The 19,807-nt window shown below is 43.8% G+C and overlaps 1 protein-coding gene across 2 annotated transcripts in view; it reads left to right on the top strand.

The window, feature by feature from the left end:
• Positions 1–19,807, top strand: part of LOC106579161 (gap junction gamma-1 protein) — a 59,412-nt gene that overhangs the window by 1,029 nt on the left and 38,576 nt on the right. For both annotated transcript variants that reach the window (XM_014158774.3, XM_014158771.3), the window contains exon 2: positions 1,209–1,263. The gene's annotated coding sequence lies outside the window, so the exon portion shown is untranslated. The remainder of the gene's footprint in view (positions 1–1,208; positions 1,264–19,807) is intronic.

Below are 19,807 nucleotides of genomic sequence, written 5' to 3'. Positions count from 1 at the left end.
TAACGTTACTTTGACAACATTTTAAATGTTGTTTGCTTGATAGCTAGCTTTCTGATATTGTTTGGTAACATGTTGTGCAGTTCGGAATTAATTATGGCTAATGTTAGCATGCGCTAGATCTGTCACAGTCTCGCCCTGACCCGGGTCTGATTCCCGCATTATTTTTGATTTATAACTTTTTTGCTTACCATCAAGCTACAGTAGCTAGCTAGTTGGCTTGCTGTAGCTCTCTGACTTTTTTTTTAGCATATATTTCATCTTATCAAGACTGACTTGTATCTGTTTAGCTAGCCTATACATACCTAACATTACCAGTGATGAATATGACTAACGTTAACTAACAACTCATAGCTAGCTAAAACACAATGGCAAAGCATTTCAGACCATACTAGGTCTTGGAACAAAACTTTAAAATGGATTAGACAACAAGTCACTTTCCCAAAGGAAATGTCCTTGTTGAAAGCAGTTTGTAACACACACACACACACACACACACACACACACACACACACACACACACACACACACACACACACCACACACACACACACACACACACACAGTCAGCAGATATTTATTTATTCACAACACCTCCAGTTAAATTAACTTGTGTGGATATGCTGTTATTGAGAGATGATACAGTGAGAAACAGTAGAATGGCAGCAATAGACTTTCAACAGGAAAAGTTCTCAAATGTGGCTGTCGCAAGACTCTGTCCTATCTTTTTTTGATTTTTCTATTCTTTCTCCTCCTCACACTTTATTTCCACTTTCCAAAACGGTAGGCCTGTACATTTAAACAAGAGAGTGGGAACAGGAGAGAGTAGGTGCAAGAAAGTGATATATTTGGGAGAATGGGAGAGAATTGGATTCTTGATCATTCTACTAATGAAGGTTTACATTTACATTTTAGTCATTCAGCAGACGCTCTTATCCAGAGCGACTTACAGTAGTGAATGCATACATTTCATTAAAAAAAATTATCCGTACTGGTCCCCCGTGGGAATCGAACGCACAACCCTGGCGTTGCAAACACCATGCTCTGCCAACTGAGCCACACGAGACATGCAATCAAAAATATCACTATGGCTTACAAAATCTACGCTGTATCATCTAGGGCAACATTTGCAGTGCAGTAACTCACCTGTTCAGTTATTAGCCTATCTTCTATCAAGACTATCATGATTCCTGTTTGTTCTCTGTTTCCAGGTATCTGGGCTTTGAAGTCCCCCAATTGACCGACATCCAGAACTGAAATAGACAGGTAATAATGCCCTCACAATGTTGATATTTTTCTCCACTTTTAGTTTTAGAATTATTTTAGACCAATATTCAATCGATTGCAGTACGTACCTTTCCAAATAGTGCTTCCAGAAGTGCGTTTGTTTTGCACTGCAGTGGGATTCAGGATGAAGGGACTTGACACTTGATTAGAATTAGTCAATCTGGTTGCAGTGAATGCATGTCTTCTCAGTCAGGTTTGCCTTCAGAACTAAACAGAGTAATGCCATGGGACACTTCTAAAGGCACTATCCTGATCTCCAATTGATTTAAATACCGGCCTTATTTTATTCTATCTATACTCAGGGTGCCCTTAAAAAGTCTTAAAAGGTCTTAAAGGGATGATTAAGGACACCAGAGTCAAACTAGTGGGTACCATTTTTATGTCTCTGTGTCCAGTATGAAGGAAGTTAGAGATAGTCTTGCGAGCCAATGCTAACTAGCGTTAGCACAATGACTGGAAGTCTATGGGTATCTACTAGCTAACACTAGTTAGCATTGGCTGGAGAAACTACCTCTAACTTCCTTACTCTAGGGAAGTAGATAAACGGCATCATTAGCAAAATCCCGAAGTATCCCTTTAAATTCAGTTTTTCGAAGGTCTTAAAAAATGTGACGGAGATGACTACAGTGTTTCCGTTATATTGTGCTGCTACTTAATTCTTGCCACCACGGCAAATAAATATAAACAATTTAACATCAAATAACACTCGAGGCGCACTCAAAATGTAAGAGAGCTATCCACATGTGCACCTCTGTGTGTGCACATCGTGTGCCAGTGCGAGTCGGGCCGTTGCCAACTGGGTCCTGGACTTTCTGACGGGCTGACCCCAGGTGATGAAGGTAGGCAACAACACCTACCTCACAAGGGTGGGTGCTTCCCCTCCTGTACTCCCTGTTCACCCATGACTGTGTAGCCACGCACGTCTCCAACTCAAACATCAAGTTGGCTGATAAACAGTGATGAACATGATTACCAACTACGATGAGAAAGCCTACAGGGAGGAGGTGAGGGCCCTGGCAGAGTGGTGCCAGGAAAATAACCTCTCCCTCAGCGTCAACAAAGCAAAGGAGCTGATCGTGGACTTCAGGAGACAGCAGAGAGAGCACCACCCATCCACATCGACGGGCCGCAGTGGTGAGGGGGAAAAGCTTCAGGTTCCCCGGGGGGCACATCACGGTCAACATGAAATGGTCCCTTCACACAGATAGAATGGTGAAGAAGTTGCTACAGTGCCTCTTCAACCTCAGGAGGCTGAAGAAATTTGGCTTGGCACCTAAGACCCTCACAAACTTCTACAGATACACCATTGAGAGCTGTATCACTGCCTGGTACGGCAATTGCACTGTCCACAACCGCAGGGCTCTACAGAGGGTGGGGCTGTCAGCCCAACACATCACTGGGGTCACACTGCTTGCCCTTTGGGCCATCTACAGCACCCGGTGTCACAGGAAGACCAAGAAGATCATCAAGGACCTCAGCCACCTGAGCCACGGCCTGTTCACCCCACTACCATCTAGAAGGCGGAGACAGTACAGGTGCATCAAAGCTGGGACGAGAGACTGAAAAACAGATTCCATCTCCAGGCCATCCGACTGTTAAATAGTCACCAGTAGCCTGCCTCCGCCCAGTCCCTTGCCCTGAACCTTAGTCACTGTAACTAGCCGGCTACCACCCGGTTCTCTACCCTGCACCTTAGAGACTGCTAACCTATGTACATAGTCATTGAACACTGGTCACTTTAATAATGTTTATATACTGTTTTACCCACTTCACATGTACAGTTGAAGTCGGAAGTTTACATACACCTTAGCCATTTGCATTTAAACTCAGTTTTTCCACAATTCCTAACATTTAATCCTAGTAAAAATTCCCTGTCTTAGGTCAGTTAGGATCACCACTTTATTTTAAGAATGTGTCATGTCAGAATAATAGTAGAGAGACTGATTTATTTCTGCTTTTATTTTTTTCATTTTTTCATTTGGTAGCATTGGCTTTAAATTGTTTAACTTGGGTCAAACATTTTGGGTAACCTTCCAAAAGCTTCCCACAGTAAGTTGGGGGTATTTTGGCCCATTCCTCCTGACTGAGCTGGTGTAACTGGGTCAGGTTTGTAGTCCTCCTTGCTCACACACGCTTTTTCAGTTCTGCCCACAAATTTGCTATAGGATTGAGGTCAGGGCTTTGTGATGGCCACTCCAATACCTTGACTTTGTTGTCCTTCAGCCATTTTGCCACAACTTTGGAAGTATGTTTGGGGTCATTGTCCATTTGGAAGACCCATTTGCGACCAAGCTTTAACTTCCTGACTGATGTCTTGAGATGTTCCTTCAACATATCCAGATAATTTTCCTACCTCATGATGCCATCTATTTTGTGAAGTGCACCAGTCCCTCCTGCAGCAAAGCACCCCCACAACATGATGCTGCCACCCCTGTGCTTCACGGTTGGGATGGTGTTCTTCGGCTTGGAAGCATCCCTCTTTTTCCTCCAAACATAACGATGGTCATTATGGCCAAACAGTTCTATTTTTGTTTCATCAGACCAGAGGACATTTCTCCAAAAAGTACGATCTTTGTCCCCATGTGCAATTGCAATCCGTAGTCGCTTTTTAATGGGGGTTTTGGAGGAGAGGCTTCTTCCTTGCTGAGCGGCCTTTCAAGTTATGTCAATATAGGACTCGTTTTACTGTGGATATAGATACTTTTGTACCTGTTTTCTTCAGCATCTTCACAGGGTCCTTTACCGTTGTTCTGGGATTGATTTTCACTTTTTGCACCAAAGTACGTTAATCTCTAGGAGACAGAATGTGTCTCCTTCCTGAGCGGTATGACGGATGCGTGGTCCCATGGTGTTTATACTTGTGTATTATTGTCTGTACAGATGAACGTGGTACCTTCAGGCATTTGGAAATTGCTCCCAAGGATGAACCAGACTTGTGGAGGTCTACAATTTTTTTCTGAGGTCTTGGCTGATTTCTTTTGATTTTCCCATGATGTCAAGCAAGGAGGCACTGAGTTTGAAGGTAGGCCTTGAAATACATCCACAAGTACACCTCCAATTGACTCAAATTATGTCAATTAGCCTATCAGAAGCTTCTAAAGCCATGACATTTTCTGGAATTTTCCAAGCTGTTTAAAGGCACAGTCAACTTAGTGTATGTAAACTTCTGTGTCTGTAAACAGTTGTTGGAAAAATGACTTGTGTCATGCACAAAGTAGATGTCCTAACTGACTTGTCAAAACTGTAGTTTGTTAACAAGAAATTTGTGGAGTGGTTGAAAAACGAGTTTTAATGACTCCAACCTAAGTGGATGTAAACTTCCGACTTCAACTGTATATACTGTAATCTAATCAAGGCTCATCCTATATACTGTTGTACACACCTTTCCTTTGCTGTACACAGCTTTTCTATTCAAATACTGTCCATTTCACACCATTATATACATTCAGTCCATTCGGAAAGTATTCAGAAACCTTGACTTTTTCCACATTTTGTGACGTTACAGCCTTATTCTAAATTGGATTAAAATAGTCCCCCCCCCCATCAATCTGTTCACAATACCCCATAATGACAAAGCAATACGTTTTTCAAAATTTGGGCTAATTTATAATAAAAATAAAAAACTGAAATATTACATTTACATACAGTACTAGTCAAAAGTTTGGACGCACCTACTCATTCCAGGGTTGTTCTTTATTTTTACTATTTTCTGCATTGTAGAATAATAGTGAAGACATCAAAACTATGAAATAATACATATGGAATCATTTAGTAACCGAAAAAGTGTTAAACAAATCGAAATATATTTTATATATGTGGCCACCCTTTGCACACTCTTGGCATTCTCTCAACCAGCTTCACCTGGAATGGTTTTCCAACAGTCTTGAAGGAGGTCCCACATATACTGAGCACTTGTTGGCTGCATTTCCTTCACTCTGCGGTCCAACTCATCCCAAACCATCTCAATTGGGTTAAGGTCGGGTGATTCTGGAGGCCAGGTCATCTGATGCAGCACTCCGTCACTCTCCTAATTGGTCAAATAGCCGCTACACAGCCTGGAAGTGTGTTTTGGGTCATTGTCCTGTTGAAAAAAGAATGATAGTCCCACTAACCAGATGGGATGGCGTATCGCTGCAGAATGCTGTGGTAGCCATGCTGGTTAAGTGTGCTTTGAATTCTAAATAAATCGCTGACAGTGTCACCAGCAAAGTACCCCCACACCATCACACCTCCTCCTCCATGCTTCATGGTGGGAACCACATATGTGGAAATCATCCGTTCACCTACTCTTCGTCTCACAAAGACACGGCGGTTGGAACTAAAAAGGGGTAAAAGTACCAAAAAAAAGAAACAAAATATAGAAACAAACACAAGTGTACGTTGTGCTGGGGACATTAAAATGGCACTCTAAAATGTGCAGTTTTGTCACACAACGCAATGCCACAGATTCCTCAAGTTTGAGGGAGTGTGCAATTGGCATGCTGACTGCAGGAATGTCCACTGACAATTTAATGTACATTTTTCTACCATAAGCCTCCTCCAATGTCATTTTAGAGAATTTGGCAGTAAGTCCAACCAACCTCACAACCGCAGACCACGTGTAACCACACCAGCCCAGGACCTCCACATCCAGTTTCTTCACCTGCGGGATAATCTGATACCAGCCACCCGGACAGCTAATGAAACTGAGGAGTATTTCTGTAAAGCCCTTTTGTGGGGAAAAACTAATTCTGATTGGCTAAACCTGGCTCCCCAGTGGGTGGGCCTATGCCCTACCAGGCCAACCCTTGGCTGCGCCCCTGCCCATCATGTGAAGTCCATAGAATTAGGGCCTAATTAATTCATTTCAATTGACTGATTTCCTTATATGAACGGTAACTCAGTAAAATCGTTGAAATTGTTGCATTTTGCGTTTTATATTTTTGTTCAGTATAGTATTGGTATTGAAGCCAAAATTTGGAACACTTAGCGTTTGTGATCTAGCTAATGATTAGCCTAAACAAATGCAGTTTGGCAACCCCATGCTTCAGCCATCTATAGCCTAGCCACTATGCTACTACATCTGTTAGGCTACAGGAGAATGCTCATTGCTAAAATAGCACACCTGCCTGACAATATGAACCATGTAGGCTATAGCTCTTGGTGAAAGAGCCAGCCCTAAAAATACGACTTTTTGCCAACATGGGCTCATTTCTGGAGGGGAAAATTAGCAGTTGTGTGGCACGCTGTTGTGGAAATTCTGCCACCACAACACGCAACCCTCAAAATTAGTATTAAATTACATTTCAAGTCGCATAAAAAGGTCTTAAATTCAACTTCATGGAACCTGCACATACCCTGATACTGTATTATTATTTAGCTAGCATCTCCTCTTGGTTATGTTATGCGGTATACAAAGACAAAACAATAACCAGGGCTGGAAACACTTTCCAATAAAAATACTTCAGTTAAGCAGGTTACTGGCCACAGTTAGTAACTCATTTTGGCATGGGGGAATCTGTCCTGCTTCAATATTGGCAGAGGGACATCGCTTCAATTCATGCTCTCTTCTTGGGTCCATAGAGAAAGAAAAGCCTTACGTTTAAATGTGCCTCTGTGTTTTGTTCCCGTATTGTCTCCTGGGCCTTAGTGAATCCCAATGACATGTAAGATAAAAAATCCTGTTGTTCGCTATGTAAACAGTGGCGGCTTGCCACAACCATTCGAGCTCGTCAGAACGGCCCACCGCATCATCTAGCTCCAACGGCCCCCTCGAAATAGAGTGTCTGACTCCTTTTTCTTCAGAGACATATTTAGATTAAGTCACATTTATGGTCTGCACCATAATACATGGTTAGGCTGTTTTGATCCCAAGACAACAACAAAACATCTCCATATGTACTGTGACCTCATGACATGGTGAAAGGGAAATACTTACCCTAAACTTTCGGCCCTAGTTTATATTTCCTTTCTTTTTTAGCTACTGTTTTAAACCATTTATTTTGGGTGGATGGTTTAAATCTGGTGGGAAATCTTAACCTCGTAACCTGTGTGGTGGATGCAGGCTATTGTTCCAGCCAAGCAGTGATTCTGCTTATCAACTTAACACTGTCTTCCATCTTGGTAAGATTGCCCCAAATCTTGTTTAAATGAAGCAAGCCCAATCTTTAATTGAGAGAAAATGTAATGTATGAAACTTTGTGTCTGTGTCTGACCATATGTGTGCGACTCTGTCAATGATGTTTCTGAGAACATGAGAAATTCTCCATCCCTCTTTCGTCATCCCTCTGTCTTTATGCTTTCTTTATCCTCCATCAGCGGGGACTTAGCCCCCAGACAACAGCTCCTTTCATCCCTCTCTCACTCACCACAGCCTGTCCTCCAGTTGGGCACCAGCCCGTCAGTCCTGCCCTTGTTCCATAGGGGAATGCTGTAGCCCAGCTGGGCCACACCCGCTTAACTATGGTGAGTTGTACAATATCTCCCAGAGAGAAATATCTCTAGAGAAACGGCACAGAAAATAAACAAACGAAATGGAATTCAAATAATTGAACCGACACCAGTCTATTAGTTATTTACAAAACTAAAATAAACCGACATTTAGGTTCATCGCTCATGACTAGGTACTTCAGATCTTCAGTGGTGGACTGACTCATCCCTGCCCCCGACCCATGCTTGAGTCGTGGCCCTAGCCTTGGCCTGTTTGCTTTTTTTAGCCTGAGCACTTACCCTTGCACTAGATCTGTCATAGTCTCTCGCCCTGACCCTGGTCTGATTCTTGCCCTTGTTCTGGTCTAGTTTGCACCCTGGCTCTAGCCTTGTCCCTGCTCTTTGCCCTGGGCTCCTGACCCTAGCCTGACCATCGCCATGGTCTTGTTCTGACTCTGGCCCTACCTGTAGTTTAGGTTCAGGGATAAGTTACTGCAACCCACACGGCCTGACCTAAAAGCACCTTACAGGCATCCCAGCGTGACCCACATTCTTTCCTTCCTGAACAGCAGGGCATTGGGATCAATGTGAAAGGAACATCAGAAGTAGGCTTGGGCGGTATCCAGATTTTACATCCTTCTCTTATCCCTGGATTTACGGTATTACCGGTATAGCACACAAGGGGGTTCTAAAAACGCAAGAAAAGCCCATTGGGCGTCTATTACCAGAATGCTAACAAAATCAGCACCAACTAATTGCGAAATCATATAGACTCTGTTAGCTAAATGCTAATGAGCGAAAACGAACATAAACTAGTTGCAATGACAGGCAAATCCAGTTCATAAAGTTATACAAGCATAGCTAGTAGCTACCGAATGTCATTTTCGTTGAGTGTGGACATTTACAAGCGAAAGTGAGTCGAGGGGAGAAGAACAGAGAAAAAAACACTAGTAGAAAGCACAAGGAAAAAATGGCAACTGTACAGATAACTCATCCAGAGCTCTTTGACTTCTGGCAGAAATCCATTGTAAGATATCAGATGGCAAACATTTAGTAGTGAGTGTAACTTCATTGCCTCATGTCCGCTGCTTAACAGAGACTTGCCAATAGATACAGTGCTTTCGGAAAGTATTCAGACCCCTTCACTTTTTCCACATCATCAGTCTACACACAATATCCCATAATGTCAAAGCAAAAACTGTTTTTTAGACATTTTTGCAAAACAAAACTGAAATATCACATTTACATACAGTAAGTATTCAGATCCTTTACTTAGTAGTTGAAGGACCTTTGGCAGCGATTACAGCATCGAGTCTTCTTCGGTATGACGCTACAAGCTTGGCACACCTGTATTAGGGGAGTTTCTCCCATTTTTCTCTGCAGATTCTCTTAAGCTCTGTCAGGTTGGAGGGGGTGCGTTGCTGCACAGCTATTTTCATGTCTCTCCAGAGATGTTCGATCGGGCTCTGGCTGGGTCACTCAAGTTCATTCAGAGAGTTGTCCCAAAGCCACTCCTGCGTTGTCTTGGCTGTGTGCTTATCATTGTCTTGTTGGAAAGTGAACCTTCGCCCCAGTCTGAGGTCCTGAGCACTCTGGAGCAGGTTTTCATCAAGGATCTCTCTGTACTTTGCTTCGTTCATCTTTCCCTCGATCCTGACTAGTCTTCCAGTCCCTGCCACTGAAAAACATCCCCACAGTATCACGCTGGCACCACCATGCTTCACCATAGGGATGGTGCCAGGTTTCCTCCAGACATGACGCTTGGCATTCAGGCCAAAGAGTTCAATCTTGGTTTCATCAGACCAGAGAATCTTGCTTCTCATGGTCTGAGAGTCCTTTAGGTGCCTTTTGGCAAACTCCAAGCAGGCTGTCATGCGCCTTTTACTGGGGAGTGGCTTCTGTCTGGCCACTCTACCATAAAGGCCTGATTGGTGGAGTGCTGCAGAGATGTTTGTCCTTCTGGAAAGTACTCACATCTCCACAGAGGAACTATGGAGCTCTGTCAGAGTGACCATTGGGTTCTTGGTCACCTCCCTGAAGATTGTTGGTAGTTCCAAACTTCTTCCATTTAGGCCACTGTGTTCTTGGGGACCTTCAAGTGTGCAGACATTTTTTGATACCCTTCCCCAAATCTGTGCCTCGACACATTCCTGTCTCGGAGCTCTATGGACAATTTCTTCGTCCTCATGGCTTGGTTTTTGCCCTAACATGCACTGTCAACTGTGGGACCTTATATAGACAGGTGTGTTCCTTTCCAAATCACGTCCTATTAATTGAATTTTCCTTAGGTGGACTTCAAATTGTTGAAACGTCTCAAGGATGATAAATGAAAACAGGATGCACCTGAGCTCAATTTCGAGTCTCATAGCAAAGGGTCTGAATACTTATGTAAATAAGGTATTTCTGTTAAAAATGTTTTATTAATTAGCAAAAAAATGTAAAAAAATTATGCTTTCTCTTTTGTCATTATGGGGTATTGTGTGTAGATTGATGAGGAAAACATTTTATTTAATACATTTTAGAATAAGGCTGTAACGCAACAAAATGTGGAAAAAGTCAAGGGGTCTGAATACTTTCCGAACCTTGTTCTGAACATCTCCAAAACAAAGGTCATGTGGTTTGGGAAGAAGAATGCCCCTCTCCCCACAGGTATGATTACTACCTCTGAGGGTTTAGAGCTTGAGGTAGTCACCTCATACAAGTACTTGGGAGTATGGCTAGAGGGTACACTGTCCTTCTCTCAGCACATATCAAAGCTGCAGGCTAAAGTTAAATCTAGACTTGGTTTCCTCTATCGTAATCGCTCCTCTTTCACCCCAGCTGCCAAACTAACCCGGATTCAGATGACCATCCTACCCATGCTAGATTACGGAGACGTAATTTATAGATCGGCAGGTTAGGGTGCTCTCGAGCGGCTAGATGTTCTTTACCATTCGGCCATCAGATTTGCCACCAATGCTCCTTATAAGACACATCACTGCACTCTATACTCCTCTGTAAACTGGTCATCTCTGTATACCCGTCGCAAGACCCACTGGTTCATGCTTATTTATAAAACCTTCTTTGGCCTCACTCCCCCCTATCTGAGATATTTACTGCAGCCCTCATCCTCCACATACAACACCCGTTCTGCCAGTCACATTCTCTTAAAGGTCCCCAAAGCACACACATCCCTGGGTCGCTTGTCTTTTCAGTTCGCTGCAGCTAGCGACTGGAACGAGCTGCAACAAACACTCAAACTGGACAGTTTTATCTCAATCTCTTCATTCGAAGACTCAATTGTGCACACTCTTACTGACAGTTGTGGCTGCTTTGCGTGATGTATTGTTGTCTCTACCTTCTTGCCCTTTGTGCTGTTGTCTGTGCCCAATAATGTTTATACCCTGTTTTGTGCTGCTACCATGTTGTGCTTCTGCCATGTTGTGTTTCGACCATGTTGTTGTCATGTTGTGTTGCTACCATGCTGTGTTGTTGTCTTAGGTCTCTCTTTATGTAGTGTTGTGTTGTCTCATTTCGTGATGTGTGTCTTGTCCTATATTTGTATATAATTTATTTACATTTTTAATCCCATCTCCCGTAACCACAGGAGGCCTTTTGCCTTTTGGTAGGCCGTCATTGTAAATAAGAATTTGTTCTTAACTGTCTTGCCTATTTAAGTAAATGTTAAATAAAATCAAATAATATAATATAACGGAGGCATCTTTTTATACGAGAGCACTGGCTGCCAGACCCCCCCCCCCCCCCAAATGTGTTTGTTGAAGTCTTACACAAGTTGAAATGATGGTCTTACAAAATTCACAGCCTTCAGCGAAAGGCTATCTCTCTCACTTTTTCCTCTCTCTTGAAATACTCCGAAGCTGTATTACAGTATATAGACCTTTCCTAACACTTCTCATGATTTCGCTGGTGCATGCAAGTATCCCATAAATGCGCAATGGCTTTTGGCTGGTCAAAATCACGGTATCTGGGATAAATAAATAAAAAAACGGTCTTCTTGCTTTGCAAGAATGTAAAGCTGATTTTGTGCGTTCAATAAAATGTTTATAGCGAGAGGGAAAAAAAACCTTAGGCTAGCTGCGAGAGGAATGTTGTTGACTTACCCTGGAAATCCCATTACAGGTTTTAATTCCTTACTGTACCTATTTAAAGTACAGTACAATTTAACCAGCACCATCATGAAGTAACACTGAATTAACATTTCACTGTAAAGTCCAGATTTTCTCTGCCACTCACAAATCATTGCCCTCCTTTGGCTTATGCACTCTGCTGGATCTCCGTGGCTTCAAAATGAGTCAGTGGAAGCCCTGCTGTGTTGCACTGTCATGAAAGTAGACAAAAGAGACCAAAAAGAGGAGTAGTCGACAGATCTGGAGTAGTACCCACTCCATCCAGGGGTCTTGTCCTATCGCCCCAAACCCCTTCTTTAGGAGCAAACGGCTGAAGTGCCTCACTCTGCAAACCATAAGAAACCGTTAGCCTTTCCTCTCAAACTTTGTGGTCGTCTTAGAGAGACACACTCCGCACTGGGTTTCTTTTTCAAGTACCGAACCACAAATAGCTCTTTTACTAGAGCTGCAGGAAGCTGGAGGCTGCTGTTGTGGGGCTTTGAGACATCCTGTGGCACCGGGATGGGAAGGTGCGCTGCACTCTCCCGGTAACAATTTTTGTATATACGGCATCCACTAGTGCTCCTACCTCGCAACCAAGCCACAAAGGCTTTTACTCGCAGATTAGGATCGGACAGAATGTCGTGGAAGAATTTCTTCGAGACCCCAGAAATGATTTGAAATAGAGAATACCTGTAAAATTCATTACTGCCACAAACGGATAATAATACATGTTATACCATGTGTCCCTACAGCACACTCCTTGAGGACAGTAGAGTCTCCAGTGTTCAGTTAGTGGATGTATTACCATTTAAAAAGCGGGAAAGGAATCGATGTCAAACATTCAATCAAGTCTTAAGGCACAGTATAAAGACTGTTGCCCTTGAACAACTTTAGGATGGTGGCTGATTTAGGAACCGTGTTAAATCTCATTTTACATTTTAGTCATTTAAAATCAAATCAAATCAAATTTATTTTTATATAGCCCTTCGTACATCAGCTGATATTCTCAAAGTGCTGTACAGAAACCCAGCCTAAAACCCCAAACAGCAAGCAAAGCATGTGAAAGAAGCACGGTGGCTAGGAAAAACTCCCTAGGAAAAACTCCCTAGAAAGGCCAAAAACCTAGGAAGAAACCTAGAGAGGAACCAGGCTATGAGGGGTGGCCAGTCCTCTTCTGGCTGTGCAGGGTGGATATTATAACAGAACATGGTCAAAATGTTAAAATGTTAAAATGTTCATAAATGACCAGCATGGTCAAATAATAATAATCATAGTAGTTGTCGAGGGTGCAACAAGCACGTCCGGTGAACAGGTCAGGGTTCCATAGCCGCAGGCAGAACAGTTGAAACTGGAGCAGCAGCACGGCCAGGTGGACTGGGGACAGCAAGGAGTCATCATACCAGGTAGTCCTGAGGCATGGTCCTAGGGCTCAGGTCCTCCGAGAGAAAGACAGAAAGAGAGAATTAGAGAGAGCATATTTAAATACACACAGGACACCGGATAAGACAAGAGAAATACTCCAGATGTAACAGACTGACCCTAGCCCCCCGACACATAAACTACTGCAGCATAAATACTGGAGGCTGAGACAGGAGGGATCAGAAGACACTGTGGCCCCATCCGATGATACCCCCGGACAGGGCCAAACAGGCAGGATATAACCCCACCCACTTTGCCAAAGCACAGCCCCCACACCACTAGAGGGATGTCTCCAACCACCAACTTACCGTCCTAAGACAAGGCCGAGTATAGCCCACAACGATCTCCGCCATGGCACAACCCAAGGGGGGGGGGGGCGCCAACCCAGACAGGAAGACCACGTCAGTGACTCAACCCACTCAAGTGACGCACCCCTCCCATGGACGGCATGGAAGAACACCAGTAGGCCAGTGACTCAGCCTCTGTAAAAGGGTTAGAGGCAGAGAATCCCAGTGGAAAGAGGGGAACCGGCAAGGCAGAGACAGCAAGGGCGGTTCGTTGCTCCAGCCTTTCCGTTCACCTTCACACTCCTGGGCCAGACTATACTTAATCATAGGACCTACTGAAGAGATAAGTCTTCAGTAAAGACTTAAAGGTTGAGACTGAGTCTGCGTCTCTCACATTGGTAGGCAGACCATTCCATAAAAATGGAGCTCTATAGGAGAAAGCCCTACCTCCAGCCGTTTGCTTAGAAATTCTAGGGACAATTAGGAGGCCTGCGTCTTGTGACCGTAGCGTACGTGTAGGTATGTACGGCAGGACCAAATCGGAAAGATAGGTAGGAGCAAGCCCATGTAATGCTTTGTAGGTTAGCAGTAAAACCTTGAAATCAGCCCTTGCCTTAACAGGAAGCCAGTGTAGGGAGGCTAACACTGGAGTAATATGATCAAATTTTTTGGTTCTAGTCAGGATTCTAGCAGCCGTATTTAGCACTAACTGAAGTTTATTTAGTGCTTTATCCGGGTAGCCGGAAAGTAGAGCATTGCAGTAGTCCAGCCTAGAAGTAACAAAAGCATGGATTAATTTTTCTGCGTCATTTTTGGACAGAAAATTTCTGATTTTTGCAATGTTACGTAGATGGAAAAAAGCTGTCCTTGAAACAGTCTTGATATGTTCTTCAAAAGAGAGATCAGGGTCCAGAGTAACGCCGAGGTCCTTCACAGTTTTATTTGAGACGACTGTACAACCATCCAGATTAATTGTCAGATTCAACAGAAGATCTCTTTGTTTCTTGGGACCTAGAACAAGCATCTCTGTTTTGTCCGAGTTTAAAAGTAGAAAGTTTGCAGCCATCCACTTCTTTATGTCTGAAACACAGGCTTCTAGCGAGGGCAATTTTGGGGCTTCACCATGTTTCATTGAAATGTACAGCTGTGTGTCATCTGCATAGCAGTGAAATTTAACATTATGTTTTCGAATGACATCCCCAAGAGGTAAAATATATAGTGAAAACAATAGTGGTCCTAAAACGGAACCTTGAGGAACACCGAAATTTACAATTGATTTGTCAGAGGACAAACCATTCACAGAGACAAACTGATATCTTTCCGACAGATAAGATCTAAACCAGGCCAGAACTTGTCCATGTAGACCAATTTGGGTTTCCAATCTCTCCAAAAGAATGTGGTGATCGATGGTATCAAAAGCGGCACTAAGATCTAGGAGCACGAGGACAGATGCAGAGCCTCGGTCTGACGTCATTAAAAGGTCATTTACCACCTTCACAAGTGCAGTCTCAGTGCTATGATGGGGTCTAAAACCAGACTGAAGCGTTTCGTATACATTGTTTGTCTTCAGGAAGGCAGTCAGTTGCTGTGCAACAGCTTTTTCTAAAATTTTGGAGAGGAATGGAAGATTCGATATAGGCCGATAGTTTTTTATAATTTCTGGATCAAGATTCGGCTTTTTCAAGAGAGGCTTTATTACTGCCACTTTTAGTGAGCTTGGTACACATCCGGTGGATAGAGAGCCGTTTATTTAGCAGACGCTCTTATCCAGAGCGACTTACAGTAGTGAATGCATACATTTCATACATTTTTTATTTATTTTTTCTGTGCTGGCCCCCCGTGGGAATCGAACCCATAACCCTGGTGTTGCAAACACCATGCTCTACCAACTGAGCTACAGGGAAGGCCACCGCATCTTTATTTTTCTGACTTCAAAATGTGCTACCGTTGACTGTATCCAATCCCGCAAACCAACTTTGTCGCCCTCTCTGAATTCTCGTACAAAGTTTGTTTGTTGAGTATACTAAGTACAAAATGAGAGAGGAGTAAGAGGTTTCAGTGAGAACATGCTTAGTGAGTGGACTGGGGAGATAAAAGGAAATAACTTTCCATAGATCTGTCCACTGGAATGTAGTTCTGTTCAAAGTGCTCAATGGTGACCCTGTTTCAGACCATGGATAGAATGCGATGACTATTGTTTCTGCTCATGTCACCCATGCTGTTTGTGTGTGTGTGTGTGTGTGTGTGTGTGTGTGTGTGTGTGTGGTGTGTGTGTGTGTGTGTCATGAAAGCCACATGTTCCCAGTTTTGCCAGATCTTCATTTCCGCCCCCTTTGGCGATATACAGTAGAGCTTTATTTGGTTGCCAGATTTTGGCCTGTACGGCATTGGTTTGGTTCAACCTGAAGTATCTGGGTGAGAGACTTAATCTATACTATACATTACTTACTGCTAACCATTCAATTAAGCCTCTGTTCATGACATTTACTGTAAATGTACATCTGTTCAACACTGATACTACATAGTCATGTATCAACCAAACCACATCATTAGAACCTACCATTAGTGAAGTTCAGAACGAGAAAATAACCTTCAGACTGGCTAAAAAGGAAGTACATTTAGCCTTTAGTACCCTACAAAATGGGGCATGTTCAGTGAAGGCTTTCCTTGGATTTTCACCAGAAACGCTCCAGTTCTGTTGCACCTCTACCAGATGTTCTTCTGACGTTCAATGTCCAAGAGAAAGCAGAGGGAAAAAAATGGGAGATTGGAGGCATGGCGAAATATCAGAGCACCTTACTATCACAGACATCTGTGTTTTAAGAGTCTTTGGTTATTATTCTTGTGCAGCAGCAGCAGCCTAAATGATGGTGACCAAAGCCAGATGTGAATGGTTGCACTGGACAATATCTCTTTCCCGACGTTGTAGAAAAGGTGTGTGTGTGGCCTAGACTTTTGGAGTCCACTGTCCACACTCATTCAGACAAAGTCACACACACACACACACACACACACACACACACACACACACACACACACACACACACACACACACACACACACACACACACACACTCCTTGTGGGAACCCGAAGGCACCCAGTCTGTGCCCCGAACACATGGGATGTTACACAACCCGGCCAGATGGTGCGTTTTTGGCAGGCGGCGTGACTGTTAATGAGACAGGTCATTATAACGTCCAGGCCCCCATTCATTTCTTTCAGGGTTAGGTACCATAGACCGCATGAAATAGCAGCTAGCCAAGTGTGGTCAGACGAGATCACGGCGAGTCTCTCCGTGATCAAAAATGCAAGTGAATCAAAAGCCAATGTTTGTTTATCCAATGCAAAACAATGTGTAGGATAGATCTTTTTCATCATGTGCTCGCTGTAATAATTCCAGATGATTGTTTGTGCCATGCCACACACATAGCAGTTGTTCAAGGGACGGGTCAAGTGTATCCTCAAGCGTGGCCCTCTACCCCTTTTCCTCTTTGTCTGTCTCTCTATTTCTATCCATCTCACTCATTCTCTTTCTCCCCCAGCACAGGCAAGTGAAGGGTATTCACATGTGACACCATATGAGTCTAGATTCTGGAAGGGGGGACACATGAAAACGCACACACAATCTCCTCATAAATCAGGACCCTCTCAGTATTCCCGCCTTGCATCAATGACTCAGGGAGACTTCGTTGGCACATAAGCAGCCGGCCAGGGAGAGATGGATGGAGACAGTGAAGTTGGAGGTCGCTCAGGGTTAGCCCAGTAAGTCCATGGAGCAGGACATGAAAACCTGTGTAAGCAGTTAGTGAGCTAGCATAAGGCTAACCGTAACCCACTTCTCCCTCTTGCAGCTGAGTGCGCTAGCTAACTACTCAAGCCTCCATAGTGTCGACTATTGTTGTGTCTGCTCCTGCTGCTACTCCACACAGCTAGTGTGTTTTTGCCTCAAGCAACACTTCACCTCAGCCTACACTAACTCGAGTCGCTAATTGCAGCACACAGAAGTGTGTTAGGATGCGGCCAAGCTATATTTAAAAGCTAAAGCGATGCGCACTTGCATTTTAATTCAATTATCACGAAAGGGGAAGAAACGCTCATTCTGTCGAGTTTTTCTTCTCTTGTATTTGCACGTGGGCATGACTAACTGTTACCTTGATGAGGCTTTCTGGGTTTCGTGGATGTTGTTTGGACAAAGCGAGTGATGTAATTTTAGCACTAACGACTGGAGAGGAATTAGGGACTTCACAATGAAAAGATTAACCACTCAAGATATAATTATACTTAACACAAAATAGAAAGCCTATCATTTTCCAAATTATCCATGAAAGATAAACAAAAACTGTGCGGATAGATATCATTTCCGTGTGAGGTGAGAGAAGATAATAATATCAAGCCAAACAAAAAAGACTAAATTAGTCCTTTGGTCATTGTTAACGTGTTTGTGGACAGTTGCTTCAAGCCCCAAAGTAGGTTGCTTATTTGTATCGTGTTAAATCTGCACTCAAATGAAAAATGTGCAGCGTAAACAGTATCAAGATAGAAACCCATTCAGTATGTCAAAGTGTGTTTCTGTACCCTGTAAATTCCTCAGTTGAAAGGCACTCCACGAGATGTCTGAAAGTAAATCATTAAAGTACTATAATCTATGTGCTAATGCGCTTACCATTATGAACAAGTACATGTAGTTAATGGGGTTACCACAGTCAATCATAGTTTCCATTAAATGCATGACTCGGGTGTCAATCCCATAGGGATTGTAGGCATTTAGACGGATGCCCCTTATAGGGGTTTGAAGGCAGATTCCATATGCCACGGTGCTTATGGTCTCAAAAAAGGTCTCGCCGTTTCCAATTTAGTTTAGAAATAATTGAATAGCCAGGCCTTTCGTGTTTTGAGAATGAAATGATTTCAGATAATGATCCATATTCATCCAATTTTCTACCTAACCACCACCACTGCTCCCCTTGCTTGGCCAGTTATCTTTACCCCCCTTCTACCCCTACCTAACCTACCTAACCACAACCACAAACGAAGAGTATTTCTTAAGATGGACAATGAAAGCTAGCTTAAATTTGTCCAATATTACATTAGCTTGCTGGCAGGGCTAGTCACGCTTCCTATAAAACGAATGGAATGCTGCTAACCAACCAACCAGCTAGCTTGTGCTGCACACACAATGCTGAATACATCCACAAAAAGCAATTAGTCTGGGTAGCCAATTGACTAGATGTTCAGGAGAATTATGGCTTGGGGGTAGAAGCTTGGGGGTAGAAGGGGGTAGAAGCTGTTTAGAAGCCTCTTGGACCTAGACTTGGCGCTCCGGTACCGCTTGTCGTGCGTTAGCAGAGAGAACAGTCTATGACTAGGGTGGCTGGAGTCTTTGACATTTTTTAGGGCCTTCCTCACCGCCTGGTATAGAGGTCCTGGATGGCGGGAAGCTTGGCCCCAGTGATGTACTGGGCCGTTCGCACTACCCTCTGTAATGCCTTGCGGTTGGAGGCCGAGCAGTTGCCATACCAGGCAGTGATGCAACCGGTCAGGATGCTCTCGATATTGCAGCTGTAGAACCTTTTGAGGATCTGAGGACCCATGCCAAATCTTTTCAGTCTCCTGAGGGGGAATAGGTTTTGTTGCGCCCTCTTCACGACTGTCTTGGTGTGCACCAAGGATCTTGAAGCTCTCAACCTGCTCCACTGCAGCCCGTCGATGAGAATGGGGGCGTGCTCGGTCCTCTTTTTCCTGTAGTCCACAATCATCTCCTTTGTCTTGATCACGTTGAGAGAGAGGTTGTTGTCCTGGCACCACACGGCCAGGTCTCTGACCTCCTCCCTATAGGCTGTCTCATCGTTGTCGGTGATCAGGCCAACCACTGTTGTGTCATCAGCAAACTTAATGATGTTGTTGGAGTCGTGCCTGGCTGTGCAGTCATGAGTGAACAGGGAGTACAGGAGGGGACTGAGCACGCACCCCTGAGGGGCCCCCATGTTGAGGATCAGCATGCGGATGTGTTGTTACCTACCCTTACCACCTGGGGGCGGCCCATCAGGAAGTCCAGGATTCAGTTGCAGAGGGAGGTGTTTAGTCCCAGGGTCCTTAGCTTATTGATGAGCTTTGTGGGAACTATGGTGTTGAACGCTGAGCTGTAGTCGATGAATAGCATTCTCACATAGGTGTTCCTTTTGTCCAAGTGGGAAAGGGCAGTGTGGAGTGCAATAGAGATTGCATCATCTGTGGATCTGTTGGGGCGGTATGAAATTGGAGTGGGTCAAGGGTTTCTGGGATGATGGTGTTGATGTGAG

The sequence above is a fragment of the Salmo salar genome, chromosome 19 (assembly GCF_965601325.2).
Source record: "Salmo salar chromosome 19, fSalSal1, whole genome shotgun sequence".
Lineage (NCBI taxonomy): Eukaryota > Metazoa > Chordata > Actinopteri > Salmoniformes > Salmonidae > Salmo > Salmo salar.
The sequence above is the reverse complement of the archived record's forward strand: the minus strand, read 5'-3'. Positions and strand labels throughout refer to the sequence as shown.